We start from the raw sequence: 8,321 nt of genomic DNA on the forward strand, positions 1-8,321 counted from the left end.
GGCTGGATCTGCCTCCTCCGAGGGCAGTGCTTGCAGGTTCACCACCTGATCTCAGAAGGGAGTGGTGGGAACCTTGGGCACGTATCCAGGCCGGGATCTCAGGACAACGTGAGATTAGGCCGGCCTGAACACAAGGAACTCTTCACTCAACGAAAATACTTGGAGGTCTCCGACTCTCTTGATGGAAGTGAGCGCGGTCAGGAGCGCTGTCTTAGCAGACAGGAACTTAAGCTCGACTGAATCCAGCGGCTCAAAGGGACCCCTCTGAAGTCCTGCCAGGACGATAGAGAGGTCCCAGGAGGGCACCAGGGGTGACCTAGGAGGATTCAACCTTCTGGCACCCCTCAGGAACCTGACAATGAGATCGTGCTTTCCCAGGGACCGGCCGTCCACTGCATCATGATGTGTTGCAATGGCAGCCACATACACTTTCAAGGTGGAGGGTGACAGCCTATGCTCCAACCTCTCTTGCAGGAAAGAAAGCACTACACCAATCGTGCATCTTCGGGGGTCTTCTTGGTGAGAAGAACACCAGTTCGTGAACAGACTTCATTTCAGAGCATAGGTTTGCCTCGTAGAGGGAGCTCTAGCCTGAGTGATCGTGTTAACCACCGCAGATGACAGATCAGCTAGGTCTGCTGCGTCCCGTCCAGGAACCACACGTGGAGGTTCCAAAGGTCTGGACGCGGGTGCCAATTGGTGCCGAGTGGAGGGGCTGTCACGAGGAGCATGAGTTCCGGAAACCAGGTCCTGGTGGGCCAGAAAGGCACAACCAGTAAGACCTGCTCCTCATCCTCCCTGACCTTGCACTGAGTCTCACTGCGAAAAGGCTCACTGGGGGAAACGCATACTTGCGAAGAGCCCGAGGCCAGCTGTGTGCCAGTGCGTCTGTGCCAAGGGGGGCCTCGGTCAGGGAGTAGTACAACTGGCAGTGGGAGGACTCGCAGGAAGCAAACAGGTCCACCTGGGATTCCCCGAAACGACTCCAGATCAGCTGGGTCAGTCTGACTCCAGAGGAGGAGATGGCGGGCGAGCTGTGACATGCGACGTGACCGTAGACCTCCCTGCCGGTTGATGTACGAAACTGTCGCAGTGTTGTCCGTGCAGACCAACACGTGCTTGTCTTGCATTAGTGGCCAGAACTGCCGCAAGGCCAGATGCACTGCCAACAGCTCTAGGCAATTGATGTGCCAAAGCAGTCGGGGCCCGGTCCAGAGCCCCGAGGCTGCCTGCCTGCTGCATGTAGCGCCCCAGCCCGTACTGGAGGCATTCGTCGTGACAACGACATGCCTGGACACTTGTCCTAAGGGCACCCCGGCCCGTAGAAAAGCAAGGTCCGACCAGGGGCTGAATAGGCGGCGACACATCTGTCACACCCCTGCTTCATCTCGGCTGGAGGGACCGGCTCGATTGCATCCTTTGCCAGGAGGACAGCAATCTCCTTGCACAAGACAGGTGCGTCTCGGACTGCCACCGAAGTCTCGAGAACGGCGCTGAACCTGGGAGGTCGCCTGGCGAACTGAATCGCATAGCCGAGTCGGATTGTGCGAATGAGCCAACGGGACGGACTGGGCAGGAGAGGGCTACACGGGTCCAAAAAATCGTACCAACACACGCACAACGCTGACTGACTCTGATAACGGCCGGGTGTTCTCCGAGTCCGATCGACTCGGGTATTACACACAATGTTAAACAGACCCGGGGTAATAGATTGGGTAATAGAACAGACCGAAGTAATAGATTGGGACCCGACCCGGGTCGGGTCCCGGGTCCTCGGGTCTCGGGTCCTCCGTGTAGACCTCTAATGGGCAGCGCAAGCCACGCCTCCAAACTCTGTACGAGTGGCACCAAAGGAACAATCGACGCACCCGCGGTGGTGCAGCGGAGGGGAGTCGAGCTGGATAGGCCAGAAGGCATCGCGTTCTGACTGATCACAGCAGAACTCCCCGTGTCCCCGGAGGGACTGGCCAGAGCTGCGTGGAGAGGCAACGCGTCTCCCAACCGCAGCTTCTTGGCTGCTGGCAAAGGGGGGCATCGTGGGTGAGAGTAAGGAGGCGACGCGTCTCTCACTGTCAGCCCACGGGCCTGAGAACCCGGAGGAAAAGGAAATTGCTCTTTCTTTGAAAATGTGGTACTGCTGGCCCTTAAGCCAGCGGCGGAACAGAAACAAAGAAAAACTGAAGATTCTCCTGGGGAAGGAGCGGCGCTGTCTCCGCCACCTCCTGAGAAAGAACAGCTTCCCACATCTCCGGGTTGCCCATGTCAGGGCCGCTTCATCGACTTCTTAGACGACTTAGCGGCAGGCTGGGTCATGGGGGAGCCGCACTCAACGCTCAAGAGCGGCTCAACGCGCTGGCCTTGATGTTGTTTCAGCATGGGACGGAGTGACTCTGGAGGACGCAGACTGGGGCTTGGCCCACAGCGGAGCGGTGGCAGATGGTGCATCACGCCGGGGCAAGATGTGTTGGATGGCCTCGGTCTGCTTCTGTACTGTCGAGAACAGCTGGGCACAGTCCTCGACGGCGTCGCCGAACAGTCCAGCCTGGGTGACGGGAGCGTCGAGAAAGCGCACTTTGTCGACATCGCTCGTCTCAGCAAGGCTGAGCCATAGATGGCGCTCTTGGGCCACAAGTGTGGACATCACCTTCCCGAGGGACCACGCTGTGACTTCCGTCGCCCATCTGGCGAGGTCAGTCACCGAGCGCAGCTCCTGCATCAACCTTGGGTTGGTACTACCCTCGTGCATTTAAATGCCCTGGCTTGGTGTACTCGCAGGATAGACATGGCATGCAGGGCAGAGGCGGCTTGGCCCGCATCACTGTAAGCTTCGGCTGCGAGAGTGGCCGTCAGCTTACAGCTTTGGACGGGAGACGAGGACAATTCCTCCAAGTGGCGGCGTTTTGCGGGCACGAGTGCACTGCAACCGCACTCTCCGCCTGGGGAATGTCAACGTATCCCCTAGCCGCCCTGCCGTCGAGGGTAGTGAGGATGGAGGCAGACGAGTGGCTTCTGGCCGAAAAAAGGGGCCGTCCACGACTTCTTTAGATCCCCATGCACCTCCGGGAAGAAAGGAACCAGGGCAGGGTGTGGTCGCCAGCCACGACCCGTCCCGAGGAACCAATCATTCCGCCGCGAGGGCTCGGGACCGGGAGGTGTGCCCAGGAAAGCACGGCCGTCAACTCTGGGTCCGATTCGGCAGCGGCGGCAACACCCGAGGGGGGCCGCCCCGCCGAATCTTCATCTTCAGAAGACGATTGCCTATCCCCTGATGCTGCTATTGACATCTGATCCTCTATCGGCGCGCCGAATGAAACGCTGGGCACGCCCTGAGACGGACCTCTCGGCGGAAAGGCTCTCACTGTAATCCTCAGATCGCCCAGAACATTAACCGATGGTTGTCTGCTCGCAGCAGAGAAGCCAGCGCAGGTAGTGACAGAGGGAGCCCCTCCCATCCCCGGGAGGAGAGAGAGGCGCGATCGCAGCGCTGCCATGGTCACACGCTCACAGTGAACGCATGAACCATCCACGAACGCAGCTTCAGCGTGCTGAATGCCCAGACACTGAAGACATCGATCGTGGCTGTCAACGGAGGATAGGAAACGACCACAACCAAGAGGACACGGTGACAACGGTGTCTTTAAAAAGACGCGAACCGACCGTGATTTGCTCCTTTAGGAAATCTGCTCTTTTAGTTGAAGTGCCCAGGGGAATCGCTGCAGACAGGGACACCGCTGTTCGCACCGTGACGCAACCAGAACAGCTTCCAGACAGATGATGAATGGCTTTGTGGAGATCAACACGTTCATCCACTCGGCTCCGAAGCAAAAATCTGAAGAGTGGATATGCACCTCTCGCCTATTTATACCCGTACACACGGGGAGTGGCTCAGGTATGCAAAATCCACTAGCCAAATTTCATTGGCGTTTTCATGGGAATCGCTGCAGACAGGGACACCGCTGTTTGCACCATGACGCCAACCAGAACAGCTTCCAGACAGATGATGAATGGCTTTGTGGAGATCAACACGTTCATCCACTCTGCTCCGAAGCAAAAATCTGAAGAGTGGATATGCACCTCTCGCCTATTTATACCCGTACACACGGGGAGTGGCTCAGGTATGCAAAATCCACTAGCCAAATTTCATTGGCGTTTTCTCTTAAAGTCAGAGATGATTGGGGCTCCCAAGTGAATCCCTATAATGTCGTCACAACATAACTCGTAGTGACCGATAGATAGGGAACTATAGCTAGCAGATTTTTCTGTTTATATTGTAGAATGAATGTATCAGTGATTCTTCTCCAAGGACACAAGGCAGGCAATGTCTACTCAAAAAACCTGATGAGACAACAATTAAGATTTCCAAGCATCCTGGAACACCTGGAATTTTGTAATGCAGTTTTCCAATTATGAGAATACAATAATACCTACATTTCCTTAAGTGATTTTTTAGCAGTTTGTTTCAATTAACTGTTTCATGTCAAGTTAAAACATGTTCCTTTTCTTTATGGATTTATTATAGTAGCTTTATTTTCACTTCGTCAATCAAATCCTCTGCACACTATGCTCAAGGATTATATCACTCTCAGTTCTTGCCTCATTTGAGTAGCACAGATTCAGTGTGTTGATAACGAAACGATGTGACCAGATAACTGAGTCAAACTGAACTGAACTGGATCAAACTGTTCATGAGTCAGATTGATTAGCTGCAGGGTTGAGCACAAATGCACAGCTAAGTTATGAAATGAACACTCAGGAGTTGATCCTGAGGGATTTTTTGGACCTTGGAGATTTTTTGACGCCTTGATATTTGTGTTTATTTCTGGTACTAATACCATTTTAATATCTGATTGCGTTGTATTTAGGACAAACATGCAGTCCAGATTATAAATCTGATAAACACATTAAAATAAGTTTTTGTTCTCTTCACAGGCTATATGGCTGTAATCTCAGTGTTCAGTCTTGTGAGAGTTTATCATCATCTCTACAATCCTCAAACTCTGTCCTGAAAGAGCTGGACCTGAGTAACAATGACCTGCAGGATTCAGGAGTGAAGCTGCTTTCTGATGGACTGAAGAGTCCAAACTGTAAACTGAAGATCCTGAGGTCTGGTTTCAAACACTTTCATAGATTTTTTCCCCCATTAAATTAATCATTAAAAACCACATTGCTAAGATTTATTCTGTGTGCAATTGCTGTGTTTTTCTTGTTCAGATTTTCCATATGTAATCTCGCTACTCATTCTTGTGAGAGTTTGTCATCAGTTTTACAATCCTCAAACTCTGTCCTGAAAGAGCTGGACCTGAGTAACAATGACCTGCAGGATTCAGGAGTGAAGCTTCTTTCTGATGGTCTGAAGAGTTCAAACTGTCAGCTGGAGATACTGAGGTTTGATTTTAAACATTTTCTCTGATTCCCCCCCCCATTAAATTAATCATTAAAAATCACATTGCTAAGATTTATTCTGTGTGCAATGACTGTTTTTCTCGTTGATTTTAAACATTTTCTCTGATTCCCCCCCATTAAATTAATCATTAAAAATCACATTGCTAAGATTTATTCTGTGTGCAAATGCTGTGTTTATCTTGTTCAGGTTTCCCATATGTAATCTCACTGCTCATTCTTGTGAGAGTTTGTCATCAGTTTTACAATCCTCAAACTCCCGTTTGAAAGAGCTGGATCTGAGTAATAATGACCTGGAAGATTCAGGTGTGAAGCTGCTTTCTGATGGACTGAAGAGAAACTGTAACCTGGAAATACTGAGGTAAACTGTTTTCCATAAAATAATTAACAGCATGCTACCACATTTTGTTTGAGAGTGAAGCATGACACTGTATTCATTACCATACGAGAAAATCATGTCTCAGAGTGAAATGTTGCTTCAAACAAACTCATTTTCATGCAAGCGCTGTGAGATTGGGTCAACATGGATAAACATGGATTTGAAAATGCAAAATGCACCAAACATCTTCCCAAATCTGTAATGAGAATTGTTATGAATCTGTTGAAGCAACAATAAGCTTTAAGGTTTTCCATGGTTTTACAAAATATTATAAATTATTTTATATTTTTATACATTATAAAATGAATTTTTACAAATCTATGGTTTAGTAATTGAAAGCAAAGATATATTAAGACGGGCATAAATATTAGTATTCTAATTTTACTCTGAATGTATATACTATCAGGTCCATATACATTTGGACACTGACACAATTTTCATAGTTTTGGCTCTGTATGCCACCAGAACAGAATTAAAAATAAAACAATTAAGATGAAATTGAAGTGCAGACTTTAAGCTTTAATTCAAGGGATTGAACAAAAACATAACATAAAATGCTTAGGAATTACAACCATTTTTATACACAGTCCCCCCATTTTCAGGGGCTCAAATGTAATTGGACATAGAAATATGTAAGGAAACAGGTCAATTTAGCTGAAAGGGAATCATTTATGATTTTATAGGGAATTTGGACAGAATCACTGTTTTACGGCTGATCACTGAGTCGGCCAGCAATTCATTGAACGAGCCATATAACATCTATTCTGCAATGGATATTAATATCCAAAGTATAGTGAAAACACTATTTATTAGCACAGTAACAAGATCAGCAGTTTAAGACATTAACTTGTAAGCACAAAACACAAGATACTTCTCTTTTCAATATGAATAAGACTTTATTGGATAAATCTAAGACAATATAAACTAATCTAACACACGAATACACGCATTCACACAAGTTGCAGAAAGAGAGAAAGTGAGGAAATAATGAGTTTAAGAGAGTGAAACTGTGAAATCCCAAGACATTAGCAATATATGAAATTGCATAGACATGAACAACCATCAATCACTTAATTAACCCTTCCTTGCAGAAAAGGGGGTTTCCCGAGGTTGCTCATTGGCTGGGAGTTCAGTAGTCGTTGAAGTGAGGTCTTGGGAAGCCAATGGTTGGGCGTTGGCTGAAGATGCTGAAGAGTTGTGGGCTGGTTGAAGTTTTGACGGGCACTCAAGGTCGGACTCGGCGACACAGCGTTTGGCAAAACTTAACTCAGAACACGAAACTCTCAACGGAAAGAAAATAAACTAAAGTAAAAGAATATAAGTAATGAGGCTAGATGGTTTCATAGCTCAAAGCTATGACTAAAAAGCTAAAGAGCTAAAGGTGATGACTAAAAAGCATAGCTCAAAGCTATGACTAAAAAGCTAAAGAGCTAAAAGGTGATGAATAAAAAGCATAGCTCAAAGCTATGACTAAAAAGCAAAAGAGCTAAAAGGCGATGACTAAAAGCGCGATTTGATGGTGTCCTGAGTATTTAAACCGGGTTGTTGGACACACCCAAATGGTGTCTTGACCAATTATAGCTCGGGGTGTTGCGATGTTTCTCCTCCAAATACATAAATCAAATGTTATCTTATCAGTCACATGGTCCGAATTTTCCCGCTCTTGCAGAGTATAATTTTGGACATAATTTCTATAACAAGAATATGATACATTTGACAAAGTATTGGTTGATAGAAACGTTTAACGCATTAATTTTCACACTCATACATACCCAACATGAATATAATCCTATAAACTATTCAATAGTTATTCAAAATACACACACAATAAATGATTAGAACATGATAGTCCAATGTGTGGGTTACATATATAATATGGAGTTATGCATAGAAATGTTTAGTTGCTCACAAGTCCTTTTAGTGTCATTTAGCTGCATATATACATGGAAAGGCAGTTTCTGTGCCATTCTGTGAACATAAGGACATGTTCTGTGAAGACCAAAGAGGTTAAAAGGGTCTCCTGAGGAATCTCTGGTTTGGTTCTTGTCCTCTAGGTGGGGGGGAAGTCAATCCAAAGAGCTCGTGATCATGATTACTATCATGGATTTACATGTGATGGTCATGCTGTGCATCTCTTTGACCATCAATCTTGATTACTTGCCCCAAAATTGACAATCTCCTTCCTGAGTTGTTATGATTAGTGTGTTCTTTTGTGTTAATGTTGAAAGCTGTTCTGTGAAAGAGTTGGTTGGTTAGGCTTGCTTCAGACTGGCTGGCGCTAGGATCTGATTTACGACATCCTGTGTCTTAGGACTTTCTGTGGAATTCAGCTCCTCATGTTTCAACCATGTTCTTGATCAATCTTAAATTTTCTGAATCGGGTCTGATACCCTACAAATATAATCATAAATAAAATGTTCATTTTTAATATTTTGTTGAGAATCCTTTGCAGGCAATGACTGCTTTAAGTCTGGAGCTCATGAACATCAGCAGAGACTGGGTTTCTTCTTTGTGATGCTTTGCCAGGCCTTTACTGCAGCTG

The 8,321-nt window shown here is 47.0% G+C and overlaps 1 pseudogene; it reads left to right on the forward strand.

The window, feature by feature from the left end:
* Positions 1 to 8,321, forward strand: part of LOC107726353 (NACHT, LRR and PYD domains-containing protein 3-like) — a 79,210-nt pseudogene that overhangs the window by 16,635 nt on the left and 54,254 nt on the right.

Source organism: Sinocyclocheilus rhinocerous, unplaced genomic scaffold, assembly GCF_001515625.1.
Source record: "Sinocyclocheilus rhinocerous isolate Xijiao unplaced genomic scaffold, SAMN03320098_v1.1 scaffold2441, whole genome shotgun sequence".
NCBI lineage: Eukaryota > Metazoa > Chordata > Actinopteri > Cypriniformes > Cyprinidae > Sinocyclocheilus > Sinocyclocheilus rhinocerous.